Source organism: Mirounga leonina, unplaced genomic scaffold, assembly GCF_011800145.1.
Source record: "Mirounga leonina isolate KUSES-001 unplaced genomic scaffold, KU_Mleo_1.0 Mir_114, whole genome shotgun sequence".
Taxonomy (NCBI): Eukaryota; Metazoa; Chordata; class Mammalia; order Carnivora; family Phocidae; genus Mirounga; species Mirounga leonina.
In genome coordinates this window covers 46802492-46817772 of record NW_023270265.1, presented here as the reverse complement: position 1 = coordinate 46817772, position 15281 = coordinate 46802492, and the positions used below count along the sequence as shown (strand labels likewise).

Here is a 15281-nt window from a genome sequence, read left to right as displayed (position 1 = left end):
CGGCTCCTGCACGCCGCCGCCGCCGCCGCCGCCGAGCGCCAGGGCCCCGCGACGCCGCCGCCAGAGCGCCCGACCCAACGACACACAGCCGCGGTCGGGCGGCCCCGCGGCGGCGGCGGGCGCGGCGGGCGCGGGCGGCCTGGCCCGGGCCGGTTAAAGGGACGAGTTGCAAACAGTTCAGGAAGTGACAAGTCGATTTCCTCCTCCCTGGGAGCCGCTCGGTACAAAGCGCTCGGCGCCGGCAGGAGAGCGTGCGCGCGGCGGACGCGCGGCGGGCAGCCCGGACGACTTGGCGAGCGCCGGCGGCGACGGCGCGGAGTCCGCGCCCGAAGCGCCCCGCCGCGCACAGTAAGCGACCCCGGGCTGCGAGGCGGCGGTGGCGGCGGCGGCAGCGGCAGGGGGGCCGGTCCCGAGCGGTGGTCCCTGCCTTGTGCGCCGCAGCCGCTGGCTGGAGGGACCCCTCTTCGCGCGTGTGCTGGGCTTGCCGTTTTGGTTTTTATTCTTCTTCTTATTTTTTAAAAATATTTTACTGGTTTTCTTTTTTTCTGCCTTGTTTCGCGTTGGGTGGGGTGGTTTTTGGGGGCGCAGAGTGTCGCCCCTGGTGCAGGCGTGAGACTTGTCAGAGCGCAGCCAGGGGAAAGAGCCAGCCCGGCCCCTGCAGAAAAGTCTGTGCCTCCCCGGGGCGGGTGCAGGGACTGCTGCGCCGGGGGGTGTGCTCCTCTCCGCGTCTCAACTTGAGTCCTGGCTCGCGGCAGCGGCGAAGGCGCCAGGACCCGGGGACCCGGGCGCCCCGGCTCGCCCCGAAGTTCCTGCACCGTTTGCAGACAACTCTTTTGTTCGCGGAAGTTTGCGTCCGGGATGCGGGCGCACGGCGGCGGGCTCCGCGGCTGCTGGACCGGCCGGGGCGGTCGCACGAGGGGTGAGGGGGCCTTCTGCCCCGGGCGGGGAAGTCCGCACGGTGGCGGCGGCGGGGGCTTGCGGAGTGGGGGCGCCGGCGTGGCTTTGCACATGGCGAGAAGGGCCGTCCGGCACGGGCACACTGGTCGAGTCACATTTTTGCCAGTCCTTGATTTGCAAGCCTGTGGGAGTCAGCTTTCCCGCTGGGAGTTTCTCTTAGTGGGGCAGGGACGAAGGCGGCCAGGACACCCAGAGTCCAGGGAGGGCCCTCGGTTTGCGTTGCCCCAAGGGGCTTCCCGGGCACCCCCCAGCTCCCCACCCCGCCCGCAGACTTGGGGAACAATGCTCGTGGCGCGGGACGGAGCGGCGGAGCACCAGCGAGTCGCGCGAGCTAGCTTGCTCGGGTCCCTCGCCCCCGAAAGCCCCCTGAAGCCGGGCTCCCTCCATCTGACCGCCGGGGTTCATTAACACGTACTGTACTTCGTACGTTGGTGAACAAAGAACAGCTCTTTGCAGCATTTGATGAATGGGATTCTGCCTCCTATAGGCCACACTCTGAGTCTTCCACACGTTACAGCCTCGGGACTCGGTGGTGGTGGGCGAGTGGCCCCTCCGGTGGGCTGCATTCTGGTCCCGGGACCCTGGGGCAGGGCATTGGTGCCGCTGCCGCCGCCGCGCTCGCCTTGCCGGAGCGGGTGCAGATGGAGCCAGGCTGAGGGTTGTTCAACAGGAACAAATGTTTGTTGAATTGTTGGATGGCGGAGACAAGGGACTGTTTTCTATTGACTGCTGCAGGAGTTGGAATGGCATTGTTTATTGGCCTGGGAAGCCAGGCAAGCGTCTTGTGCTGCTTACAGCGTATTAGCAGACTTCCAAATGACAAACTAACATATGTGTTCCCAGCGCTTCCCACAGGCTGGAAGGGGATCCCTCCTTGCTCCAGATCCTAGACTTGGTTGGAAGATGTCACCCGCTCTGAGGACTTGGGAAGGAGTGAAGTTAGCAGACGGGGTGAAACTCACTGTTGCTGATTTGGCCAGGTTTTAGTTTCATTTTAATTTATCCACTTAGCAGTAACTTGTCTCAGTTACACTTTTGATACTGAATTGCAGATCTGTGGGGTTTGGGTCCTCCCCCCCCCCCCCCCCCCCCGCCCCCAGCTCTGGACAGCCAGATAAACAGCAAACAATTATTTGTCCGCATTGATAGTCCTGTGTTAGTGGGAGAAGATTTGGGTTTTAAGTTCAGGACTGGTGGCCCTTGACCCTGTGTCTGCCCTTAGCTAGGATCTGGATGCTGCCAGCCATCCTGCAGATCCAGGAGCGGCCGATCCAGCTCCTGGACTGTTGTTCCAGTCTAGAAAAGGAAGGAGAGGCTTGGGGCAGGTCTGTTTTCTTCCCCCCTGAATGCCCCTCCAGAGAACAAGGTGGTTTTAAGACCAGTTCAAATCATTTTGGCCACGGACTCAGTATTTTCCCCTGAGAAGGTAATACTGATGTGCAACCATTTTAACCTTGAAGACAAGTTTTAAATAAAAAAGCTGCAGAAGTGGACTCGAATTCCTAAGGCTGGCAGGACAAGTAGAGCATTCCATGATTGTGATTGATAACGTTTGTAGTCCGTTTCTCCCTTCTGTTTTCAATTTAGGGTATGTCGCGCCTGTAGTAGCATTTTGGAAGTTCATAAAGTTCTTCTAGGAAGAGCTTTAAGATGCCTTATTGTCGTCCTGGTGGATCTACTTCATTGACATTTTATGGGAAGCCCTGTTTGGCATTTCTGAGGCTCTTTCTCTCCATACCTTTCATCTTTTCCTGTCCCCCTATTGGTTCCTTCACTGTGCCCTGGCCTCCATCTCCCCAGTTCTCTGGAAGCCTAACGGGCTGGGAGTCCTTTAAGTGGGTTCAGGGGGCAGGCGCCTGACCCATGGTGAAGCTCGGAAAAGGCCAGCCAGCTCTCTTTCCCTGCAGTAGACTGGGAAGGAGGGAGCCTTGTACACCTCGGGAGCTGTCAGCAGAGGACGCCTCGGACAGGCTGGTGGGGTACCTGTGCAGTGCTCTTTAAACAGTACGCCCTTCCCCCCCCCCCCCCCCGCCTGATGCAGTGGGCCCTGAAGACTGAGCGCTGGACCCACTGGCCGATTGTTGAGTTGATGTTTTATCCGGGCGAGTGTGACTTTCTTGAACTGCATACTGTACGGAAACTTTTTGTTCTCGCCCTTAAAAAAGCCTGAAATAAGCAAATACTCAGACCAGCACAACTGCCATCATTACCCCCCCACCACCACCACCAAACACACCTCGCTGATGTGTAATAAAAGAAACCTGCAGGCATAATTTGTTATGTAATATGCTGATAATACAAGTTTTGGTTTTAGATGGAAACCAGATGTGGAGGGGCTCTCTTTAATTGATCCAGCAAGGGGGACACGTTAATAGATTAACTAGCCCTTGCAACCCCCAAAGGTGAGTGTTTTTTTGTTTTTTTTATTTTGACGTGAGGGGAGAATCCTAAACCTGGGGCTTTTTCGAGGGTGGGTTTTGTGGTTTCTTTTTTTTTTTTTTTTTGCCTCTCAGCTTCTTGCTTTGCTGCAGCTGTCCTTTTTGTCAGACTCTTCCTCTCTTGAAAGAACCGGTTTGTTGCCAACATGAAGCACATGGCCGGGTCTGGCTGGGCTCAGCGCAGCTTAACTCTGCTGGGCTCCACGCCCCCCCTCGCCTTGTCCAGCTGCTGCCCTGTCCTCCACCCTATAAAACAGGGCCTGGCCGAGGGACTTGCGTGCTGCTAGGAATGTTGACTGGCCTCCCTCAGCTCCTTTCTGAAATGTCTGATCATCCAGGGAGAGAGTTGCTGTTTAAACTTGCCCCATGAATACACTTTCCAAAATCATTGACTCTCCTTCTCTGATTAATTTCTGTGTTTGTTTCCTGCCTGACTTTACGAGGGTTCTTTCTACATGGCTGAGTCACCTTTATTATGGCCCAGGGTCGGGGACTGCACTGTAATAGCTGACCCCATTAACAGCAGTTTCATTGCGTGCTGGGATGTGAGCGTTGGAAACAAACCCAGAGGCTTAGATACGCTGATGTGCCCGGAGACTTGCTTAGAAAATTTTTGTTTTAGCGCAGTGTACATTAACATGATTAATGACCGCGCCACTGAAAAGTCTATATTCAAAAGCAATTTACCGTTCCCTAGGGTTCTTCTTATGGTGAAGTAATTTTCTTTGCCAAACAACTTTGTTTTAAGGTAATTTCTTCTTTGATGTTTAATCCAAACCTCCTGTTTGGATCAAGGCTTGGGCTTCAAAAATTGTGGGTTGTGGTTTTGGTGGTGCCTGTCTTAACCTTCCCGAACTTGGGTCGGAGGGCACCCGGATTCTTGATTTAAGAAAGCCCTCCTGAGAGCCTGAGCGGTGGCAGGGTCAGTGCTGTGCTGGTCAGGATGGGAGGAAATCTTGCCGGGGAAACTTGGCTTCAGGATGTCTTGGAGGAGGGATGTAAGGAGGCTGGAGCCGAGGACAAGACTTTTTTTTTCTTCTTCTTTGCATCGACTGGAGATACTTGAGCTTTTTCAAAAAACAGAGACGTCCTTGCTGCAGCCACCTCCTCCTCCTTTTTTTCTTTTCTTTTTTTTTTTTGTTAAATGTGGGTGATTGAGAGGGGAAATGCTGATGGGTGGGTCTGAAAGCAGCCTTAGGAACCCGAGAAAATAAAAACACATTTGAAGGACTCTGGAAGATTTTGCATTTCAAAGGGTCTACCTTGTAGAATTTCACATCACGTCAGGGGTTATGGAGAAGTGTGACAGGCACCCCCGCTTCGTTAACGGTCCTGCCCCTCTCCTGCTGTGGGGGCTGCAGGGGAAGCTGTCTTTTGCAGGGGGGTGGGGTGGGGGCCGTTGGGCCAGACTGCGCAGGAATATCTCGGAAACAACAGTGCTCCTTCGGCATCTGTAGTCCCTGGAGGGACTTTTTCCATGGGGCCGCTCTCAGGAGGTAAAAGCAAATCATGTTGCTAAACAGCCCATTTGATCCCAGAATGCAGGGGCAGGCCAGCTCCTGACCACTCTTGCTCTTTTCCTTCGCCCATGAAACAAAGACACAGATTCTCCTTCCGCACTGGCATAATGTGGTTCCCTAGTTCCCAAGATTCAGGACCATGAAAAGTTGGGCGCAGCAGGCTTCAGCCGAAATGGGTGTGGATTGTTCAAAGAATAATAGCAGTGCCCACTGGTTATTGAAGGCCCACCCTGGGCCAGGGGCTTTGCATACAAGCTCTAATTGTCAAAGCATTCCTGCAGTTACAGCTCAAGAAATGGAGCCTCGGAGAGGCCAAGTAACTGGCCTAAGGCCACACAGCTGCAAGGCCAAGAGGCTAGTAGTTCTGCCCGGGTCTGTCTCTCGCTTCAGAGCCTGGTGGTTTTGCACACACCACCGGTGGTTTGGTTGATGTGTTCGAAAGTTACAGGCACTAGGTTCTGTTTTACCTCAAAGCATAAATTTTGTTTAGTCTTGTTAACACCACGGGGAAACTTAGAAATTTTGACTGCCTGTTTCCCTTGCTCTTCCTTTTTCCTACAGCTTTAAAAAAGATTTTTTTTTAAAGGAGTGCTTGGATTCTAGATCTACTGTAGAACCAAAGGCAGTGCCTCGGTTGGGAAGATGGAGATGTTTTGCTTCATCCTTACAGAAGACAGATTCACAAGAAAATATAATTATTCCTGGCGACCTTCTAGGGGAAATGGGAAATAAATCTGGCAGCCCAGAAGAAGCATCCCTATTTATTCAGATTCCATTTTCCATTCAAAGATGTTGTTAAAAGGGTTCCAGTATTTTTTTTTTTTTGCATTTATAATTCAGATCTCTCAAAGTGAATCATTTTGTGGTGCTTGCCACCCCAGGTTTGTGTAATATCACTTTTTGTTTACATGCCTCAAGTAATCAAATAACTAAACACAATTGTACAGCTTCCAGTGTGTGGGAACATGGTACTCCCCAGTCGGGGCTGGGCAGAGGCCCCGCATTCTGTCTCAGACAGATGGCTCTTTGCAGGTTGACCCTGGTTTGGGGGTGGAGGTGGGGGGTGGCGTGAGGATACCTATCTCCAGCAAGACCTGCCTGGCTGTATCTCCTGCCCTTTCTGCTCCTAAAGAGTTTGTGGGAGACGGCTGGGGTCTCTGTGCTGAGATTCTAGACTCTAGAGCAGTTGTTCTCCACCTTGGCTGTACATTAGAATCACCTGGAGAGGTTTAAAAAAAAATAAAAGCCAATGTCCAGGCTGCATCCAGGACCACTTATATCAGAATCCTGGAAAGAAGGGGTAGGACTCAGCATTGGTATTTTTAAAGCTTCTGAGTTGATCCTGTTGTGCATCCAGGACTGAGGAATGAGGGCTGGAATAGACCCCATGCATACCTTGCTTCCTCAGGGACCTTCCTCTTCAGGAGTGGAATAAACCTACTGGAATTTTCCATTGTTGTCATGTCTCAGTGCAGGAGGATCTGAAAGGTACTCACCTCTGGGCGAAGTGCCTGCTGGAGACATCATCCAGGTAGTTTCTATTTCTGCTGGGCTAGGTCTTGGGTGTGCCTCCCTGCCCAGGATTTGGTACGGCCCCTCTGAGCCACCTTTTTTCTGGAACGGAGAGGGCAGGTTTTATTCATCTTGTTGCCTCAGGATAGTTCTCAGGCACGGCCCTGTCTCCCCACCATCTTGCTGGTCTTTTCAGCTTCTTGTCCCTTCTGCAGGCTTGGCACTTGGTATCCCTCTGGGGTTCAGGGGAAGGAAAACGCAGTTTGGGTCCCAGCCATGTCTTGGTGATTCTCAGTGAGCAGTGATTCCTTTTCACCTGGGTCTGCAGCGACTGTCACACCGTCTAGCCACCTGGTTGTATCCGACTGCTCGGAACCTGTCCTCTTGCCCGCATGCTTGGGATTAGGTGTCGTGGAATTATGTTTAGAATAACCAGGGCTGTAGGGATCATGAGCTTCTCTGGCCTGCTTATCTTACAGAGGAGAAATTCCCCCCGCAGAGGTGCAGTGACTTTGCCGAGGTCACACAGCCGGCGCACAGAGGAACCAGAACCTTTGTCTTCTGAGTCCCCTGCTCCAGCGTCGTGTTTTCTGCGGAGAGACAACTCTGAGATGCAGTCTTGCTTGCAGGACGGTGTGCTCTATGCAGCACAGACCGGCAGGCAACGGAGTCACTGTTCAGAGCCCTTCCGGCTGGTGAAACATGCCATCCGTCGCCCTCGGTCCACTTCAGCAGTCCGACCCAATTTTTACCCCCTCCCCTGATGCATGCTCAGCAGGGGGTAAAGAGACTCCAGAGGGGGTGTGAAAGACTCCCTTAGGTTGCTGAGTGTAGCCTCACTAATACCCCAGCGGGGGAAACTGAGTCCCAGTGGAAAGTACTGAAACCTTGAGCTTGATGAAGAGGCTGTTGGTTTCTTGGCCAAGGTTTGTCCACCTGCTCTTCTCTTCTGTGCCTTGGCTGGTGGTGGTAAATAAGGGCCCTTTCTCCTCTGCTGGGAGTTGGGCTTGGGCCTAATGAGGTGGGGGAGAGGGGGGTGGTATTATTTTCTCCAGGCATTCATTTCCCAGGCGTTGATTGGGCACCTGCTGAGCGTCCCGAGTGGGGCTGGGCACTTGACTTCATTAGTTCATTTAATCCTCAGCGCAGCATAGATGGCTGAGGAACCTGCTCCATCCGTTGCTGGAAACACTGCCGCTTGGAGCAATTACTCGCCCGGAGTGAGTGGGGACGGTGGGATTTGAGCTCATTCTGGCTGGCTTCAGTCCTATATTCTTGCCGCCATGCCATGCTCGCTCTTCCTCCAGCGCCTGCCTTAGTGGAAAGGCGATGAAGATCCTGCTAAAAGCAGGGTGCATCGTCCGGGGTGGGGGGCAGCGTACCCTGGGCACTCTTGCCGGGGCACCGCACTGCTGCTTCCACGAGGGGCTTGGGTGGTCATGCCGCAGAGCCTGCCAGGGAGGCCTGTGGGCTCCTGGACAGCGGGGCCCGGCTGGGGCCTCTCTGTGTCCGGCAGCTCCAGCAGGGCCCTGGATAGAGGGGGTGGCTCCTGTGGGTTCCAGGGCTCCTGCTTGCCTGTCCTCCGCCCAGGGGTGGCCACCCTCCTCCCAGCTGCCCTCTGCTTGAAGTGCCCTGACGGACAAGGCCCAGCTGGGAGAGGCCTCGGCCTGGAATTCCCCTTGCTCTGGCATTCATGTTGGCCAGGGGCCTGGGAGCAGAGGGAGGTTCCATCTGCGGGCCGGGAGCAGCCTCTCTGCATGTTCAGGGGTGGAGGGACCGCGTCCTCTGTAGCTGGCCACCTCCATGCTCTCTCTGGGTGAGGAGAGGGAGTCGTCTTCTGGGGGCGGGGGTGTGTGTGTATGTCTGTGGTGCTGAGACTCCAGAGGGGCTGTGAAATGCGGGGGTCCCCGTGGTATGGTCCTGGGGGCCGTCCTCCAGTGCAGGCCCTCTGGGGACCATGCTGCCCCTCTCTTGCTGGACTGGTGTGCCATGTGACCCCCCCCCCGGGCCCCGGATTTCTCATCTTGCTGGCTCTGCCTCCCAGCGTTTTAAGGAGTGGTTAAGAGCCTGTCTGAGAAGCCCCTCTGTGGGGTGTGGTGCCGTGTGGAGGGACGGCAGGTGGGAGATGCGCATCGGACCCGAAGGGCAGAAGTGCTGCCACGTGGTCCAGGGCCGGCTGCCTTCCCACTAGGGAAGGAGCACGGAGGAGCTTCGGGCGAAGCATAGGTGAAACCCAGGTTTGCACCATTCAGGGCCCGTGCAGCACTGTGCTCTGCAGTCAGTGGCTGGGTTCAAATTCCAGGTCTGCCCTTTGCTGACCGTCTGCCCTTGGGCAGGTGACTGTCCCTCCCAGCCTGGGTTCCCGTATCTGGACAATGGCCTTGCCGGCAGCACCCAGCCTGTGGGTGTAGGACACTGAGTGAGTCCTTGGGTGGAGACCCTTAGCGCCCAACGAACGTTAGTGAGCACCTTGTGCAGCCCATGGCAGGCACGTGCTGTGGGGGGGACAGATTGGAGGGCTGGCAGGACAAGGGAAGGACAAGGGCAGTTGTCCTCATGGCCCCGGTGGGTGACAGGATGGAGCACAGCGCTGAGCTCGGCTGGACAGGCCAGAGTGGGGCACGTAGAACCTCTCCTCACCCAGCATTCTCCACTCCCAGATGTCTTAAGGTGTTTTTGGGGAGGAACGGTTGAAAGCATGTGTTATACTTTAGTTTGCAGTGTGTCTCTTAACAAGAGTTAAGCCTGGGGAAATCTTTTAAGCTTTCTCTTTAGGAAACAAAATCTCTGTTTACTAAAAGTGACTTATTTTGGTCCTAAACAGAGAAAAGTAAATGAGTGTAAGCGTCACAGCCTGGCCTTGGAGCCTTGGCTCTGCTCTCGCCAACCTCTGAAAACGAGTGTGTTCTTTGCAAGGCTTCAGGGCTGCGCACCTCTCTGGACTGAGAGTGGGAGGCGCATTTACCTCCTCCTTAGAGTCTCTTTAGATTCTTTGCAGCTGATGTCTTTATTTGGTTTCGCCCCTTCTTTCAAGTCCGCGAGCTGCCTTCACAACTGCAGTCAGCATTGGGGCAGGTCATGTGGTCACAGCTGGGGTGCTTGCCGCCCCCGCCCCCCGGCCTGGCCGCCTCTCGCTGACCCCTAGGGTATGATTCCAGTTGCCTCTGGACCCCTGTGCTACCTGAACGTGACCGGCCACCTCCCCAGGAGCAAGATCTCATCTCAGCTCGTTAAAGCTTTTGAACCAAGCCCTTGACCCAGTTGACAGCGGGAACGGCCTTTACCCTCCTCAGTGGTCACTGAGCTTCTCTTGGCGCAAGCCAGTGGTTCCTGACAGTCTCCACCCACATGTCTTCTGAGCATTACACCTCGTCAGCCCCAGCCTGGCATCCTGTGGGGTAAACAGGGTGGACAGTCTTGGCATGAGAGATCGCCTGCTGGACTTTGGGCAGCCTTGCCCCCAAGGAGACCCCTTGGTACAGGAGTGTGAAGGCTTGGTATTATTTACTGGGTTCTGGGCGGGGGCCCTGACTCCAGGCTGCAGCAGCCCCTTCCCCTCAGACGCTGGCATCTGTGGTTGGGGCTGGCCATGGAGAGCCCCCTGCAGAGGACCCATCACGGTGGTTGGGGTTGGATGGCCTTGACACAGACCCTCTTCTTGGACATGATGAAGCTATGACTAGGGGCTGTGTGAGGGAGGCAACAGAGACATCTGGACTGCCTCTGGTCTTGGTGGGTGTGACAGAACTCATTTTCCTCACCTTCCGTGCCTCTTCAGATGTGTCATGGTTCCTGTGGTGACCACAGGCCTCCCTGCCATGCTGGTGGTACCCCAGGCACAGTCCAGTCTGTTGGTATCTAGTAAACACCCTCTGTGTGTCAGACCCTGAAGAATTCAGAGATGAGTAAAGCGAGTTCCTGTTTTTGCAGAGCTCACAGACTTGTGTCATGGATGGTGAGATGGCAGTTGTTTTTTTATTTTTTTATTTTTAGTAAGCTCTACACCCAACATGGGGCTTGAACTCATGACCCTGAGATTAAGAGTCGTGTGCTCTTCCCACTCAGCTGGCCAGGCTCCCTAAGACACGGCAGTTGTTTTGACTGAGTTCCTACTATGTGCCAGACGAAGCATGATGCATCTAACGGAGATGTGTGTGCACAGGGTGCTGGTGAGTCCACAGTCCCGTGGGAGTCACAGGAAAGTCATTTCAACCGAGCCTAAGGGAGGAGGGTTGGGGAACCCAAGCCTAAGGGAAAGGCTTCCTGAAGAGTCTTGAAGAATGAGCAGGAGTTGAGACACGTGAAGGATGGGGAGTAGGAGGTGTTCCAGACCACGGCGCCATGAATGTGGAGGCGTGGAAGCATGATGCTTTGGGGTGTTTGGGGGAACAGCAGGTGGTTGACAGCCACTTGGATGTGGGCGCTTGGGTGGGAAGAATTTGTTGGGCTATGCTGGTCAAGGTCAGGATGGCAGCAGGTGCAAAGCAAAGGAGTCCCCTCTTTAAGCAGAGGGCTGAGAACCGGGAGCCACATGTGGATGCTTGTGGATGCTTGCACTTTTGGAGGCTCAGTGTGTGGGGAGTGGTAGTGCAGGGTGGGTTGGAGCAGACAACTGGGAGCCCACCGACTGAGCCGTGGGAGAGGTGAGGGCCAGAGGGGGTAGCTCTTGGTCAGTCACCACCTGGAATGCGGGGGGACAGTCTTCTCCAGCAGTCCTCACTTGGGGCCACCTTCCAGGGAGACTGCCCAGGGGCCCAGTCCTTTTGACCTTGGAGTGACCTCCTTGGAGGGCACAAGACGAGCTCCTTAGAACGCGGAACTTTCATCAGGTGCCATCTCCTTGGCCAGAGGGATGTGGTCTTTGTTTATTTTTAGTGGGAGCTCTTGTTTTCAGCAGGGACACTTGGGATTCCCAAGAACTTCCAAAGTTCCTTGCCTATGCCTACACTGGAACTAAAGACATCAAAACGAACAAAACCTTTTGGCATTGGGTGAGTTGAAAACATCCAATTCAGTGTAAAACTACTTGTTTTTTGTTTTTGTTTTTCCCCTTAACGGAAAAAAGTAGCAATGTTGGTGTGATTGAAAAAGGAGCTTCAGTGCCCTTTGGGCTCTGTCATAGCGTGTTCTCACCGGTGTTCTCCAGGGGTGGGGGAGTTGCTGACACAAACACGCGAGAATGTTCCACCTTGGGTCACCTGACTCCTGGCGCCCAGTGCTTCTGTGGCCTCCACACCCTCAGATGCCGGCCCAGATTCCAGGCCCTGTTGACTGTGCAGCATGTGACTCAGGCCCAGAGGAGGAGAATTGAGGAAAATAACGAGCCTACGAGGATGGGCAGGTCAGCAGCCCATCTCGGCCTTTGGGGTATCTTTTCCAAGCCTTGTATGTAGGGTTTTGCTCATCAGCATTCAGGCCTGAGAAGAGAAGTGAGTTAGCTTTAAATAGTGTTAATTTGGGCAGTAAACCTCCATGTTCATCTAATTCCCAGGGAGGTTAGCAGACACCCTCACGTATTAGAAAGAAAAGTAGAAGAGAGATGGGGCCTGGCTGAGGCAAAGTAGGCCGACAGGTGAACTGTGAGCTGGAGCAGAAGAGCCACATGCTGGGAATAGGGGCTGTGGCTCCGAACCGGGCTGCTGAGGGGGCGATGGTTCACAGGTGAATGGGTTCTGACTTGCCTAAGAAACCAATCCGTTTTCTAAACTTGTGTGAGGTTCAGGCATGTCCCTGAGTGTTACGGAAAAGACTCCAGGGCATTAGCGCTCTGGGACGCGGCACAGGGCCCCAGTGACCGCTCTGCTGGGTCAGAGCCTAGCCAGCATGGTGTCTGCCCGCGGGGGCCTGGGGAGCCTCCCCGGGCCTGCAGGTGTCCTGCTCGGCTTTGAACCTGTGTGAAAATGCCTGGCCCCGCCCTTCCCCTGCACTTGTGCGAGAGTGACGGAGCAGGCTGCCCCTGTCCAGTTTCTGGGGGATCCGTGGGGTCTGGGGGAGACCAGGTTATTTACCTTATGAGTGGCATGGGAGTGGCATGACCAGGCTTTAGGTGCTCCTGGGTGTACCGGGACCTAATTTCTAGCCCCGAGCTGTGGCAGAAGGAGAGCGCTGGGGCCCAGCTGATTTGGCCTGTCAGGCTGGGCGCATTTGAATCCTGTCAGGCTGGGCCTGTTGCTGATTTGGCCTCTGCTCAGGTTTTGGCCCAACTACCTGGTGGCTGCAGTTAAGCCAGCATGTCGGCCACAGCCTGTGGTGTCTTAGGGCCCTGGAGGAGAAGACAGTCATCTGGAGTGCCCTCTCCTCTGCTTGGGAATGATCCTGGCAAGGAGATGGGGGAGAAGACTTCAGGGACGGGGCTTCCTCCTGAATGCAGGAAGAAGGACGCGTCTGGGCCTGCTCACAGGAGGCTCATGCAGCTCTGTAAGGAATTGCAGAAAGCATCTCTTGGTGGCCCCATCACAGGGCTGGGATAGTGTTTTCCAGTTTTAGAGGACTCGTGGGGAGGCAGTGCTGTGAAGGGTGACGTGCATCTTCGTGTGGCTCTGCAGCACCCAGAACCTCATTCTGACCCAGCATAGTAAAGGGGAACTGCCCGGGGAGGCTGTCTTGTGGTGTGTCAGTGATCGCATAGGAGACCAGAAGTCGGAGCACCCAGGACGTATCTGGCTTCCGTTCACCCCACAAGTACTTTTGGAATGCCCACTCTGTGCAGACATCATGCTAAGTGTGATACAGACTTCTCATTTAATTCTTACATCCCCCTTAAGGACTGGGCGGTATGATGGTCCCCTCTTTATAGATGAAGAAACTGAGGTTTAACAAGATAAAGATGCCCAAGTTCATCCCGCTGGTGGGCAGTAGTCCTGGGATTTGAACTCCCAGTTCTGTGTTCTGTATCAGGGGTTGGCAGACTCAGCCCCCAGGCCAAATCTGGCCCACTGCCTGCCTTTGTAAATAAAACTTTATTGGCGCACAGCCCATTTGTGTTTGCGGTGTCTGTGGCTGCCTCCGTACTACAGCAGCAGAGCTGAGTGGTGGCAACAGAGACCACACGGTCTCCAGAGGCTGAACCGTTCACTGCCTGGCCCTTTACGGGGACAGTGGGCTGACTCTTGTCCATATGGATGCTGTATGCTCTGTAATGTATGGTAGTCACTAGCCACATAGAGCTATTTAAATATTTTTCAGCTTTACTGAGGTATAATTGACAAAATTATAAGGTTACTTAAATTAATTAAACTAAGTGGAATTGAAAGCTCAGTTCTTCAGTCACACTAGCCACATGTCAGGTGCTTAGAGTTGGACAACGCAGGTGTAAACACAGAAACCTCCACTGGGGGGACGCGCCCTAGACTGTCTCCCAGTGTGTAGAAAAGCCAGATCTGAGAGAACCAAAGGAGGCATTCCAGTGCAAAAAAGAACACAGGGCTTTCCTGGCCCAAAGCACAGAGTTGAAAGTGAGTTCACTGACTCAGAGGTGATGGAGAAGTGGGTGACATGATGCAGGGACCATGGGTCCGGAAGAAGCTGCCCCCCAGACTTCTGTATGACCCGTGGGCAAGCCACCCAGACTGCCCAGGCCACAGGTCCTGACTGCAAGTGACCAGTTGCTGATCCCCCTCAGCCCTGCCCCGCTCTCCAGCCTGTGAGCCCAGCTCCTTTCTCTGCACCTCTTGGCTCACCTGGGCTGGTAGCCTCATCAGCAGTGCTGTGCCTGGCACGTCCCTGTCCCCATCCCCCCTATCCCCCCTATCCCCCCCCACGCTGGGATAGAAACCCTTCTGCTCTGATGAAATGGCCGTGTTTTCCATGGACACAGATAAGGATCTACTTTATTCATTCAGAACGGTGGCTGCCATGGAGCTTGAGGAAGGAAGATGAGTCCCAGCTCCCTCAGCTAACTCATGTCATGTGGCTTTCCCCTTAAAATGCTCTTAGCTGCAACACTGAGGCAGGTCATTGACTAGCGTGGAGCTCTTGTCCTGCTTGGTTCCAACATTCTCTGAATAAGAATCTCAGGGTGCCTGGTTGGCTCAGTTGGTTGAGCGTCTGCCTCCAGCTCAGGTCATGATCCCAGGGACCTGGGATGGAGCCCCAGGTCAGGCTCCCTGCTTGGTGGTACGTCTGTTTCTCCCTCTGCCCCTCCCTCTGCTCATGCACACTCTCCTTCTCTTTCTCTCTCTCTAATAAATCTTTTTTTTTTTTTTAAGATTTTATTTATTTATTTGAGAGAGAATGAGAGAGAGCACATGAGAGGGGTGAGGGTCAGAGGGAGAAGCAGACCCCCTGCCAAGCAGGGAGCCCGATGCAGGACTCGATCCAGGGACTCCAGGATCATAACCTGAGCCGAAGGCAGTCGCTTAACCAACTGAGCCACCCAGGCGCCCTCTCTAATAAATAAATCTTAAAAAAACTCTTCAGAAGCTAATTAGGGGCAGAGTCATTTTGAGGTGGGAAGGCAAATATAGAGAGCATGGGTTTTCAGTTCACTGGACCCAGTCATAATGCATCCGTGCCAGAGCCAGCTCCCGCACCTTCGTGCACGCTCATGGATCTGAGTTCGGAGGAGAGCTGTGTAGTTGTTTGCTGCTGAGCCGTCCCTGGTCCGCAGATGGCTGCTCTGGGGTCTGTGGTGACATGCTGTGTGTGGTCAGGAGTCTAGTCTACTCCCGCTCTTGGGAGCGGCTGGGCCTGTCCGTGTTGGTTTATATGGGTACAGTCTGCACGAGTCTCCCCAGCTTAGCCAGTGCCCACTTCCTGTATAGCCAGAATGAAAACTGATAGTGCAAGAACAAGACACCAGGAAGAGTTTTCAGAACCTTGGGCAAGAGGAAGGGAAGGGGAAAACCAGACCCGC

The 15281-nt window shown here is 54.5% G+C and overlaps 1 protein-coding gene across 4 annotated transcripts in view; it reads left to right on the top strand.

The window, feature by feature from the left end:
* FAM53B (family with sequence similarity 53 member B) overlaps positions 1 to 15281 on the top strand; it is a 116322-nt gene that overhangs the window by 11931 nt on the left and 89110 nt on the right. The window contains exons 1-2 of one of the 4 annotated variants that reach the window (XM_034985745.1): positions 82 to 348; positions 1801 to 1937. The exons of 1 other annotated variant lie outside the window; for it this stretch is intronic. The gene's annotated coding sequence lies outside the window, so the exon portion shown is untranslated. Of the gene's footprint in view, positions 1 to 81; positions 349 to 397; positions 920 to 1800; positions 1938 to 15281 lie in introns of those variants that run through there. 2 more of the 4 variants (XM_034985736.1, XM_034985762.1) reach the window with 2 other exon arrangements.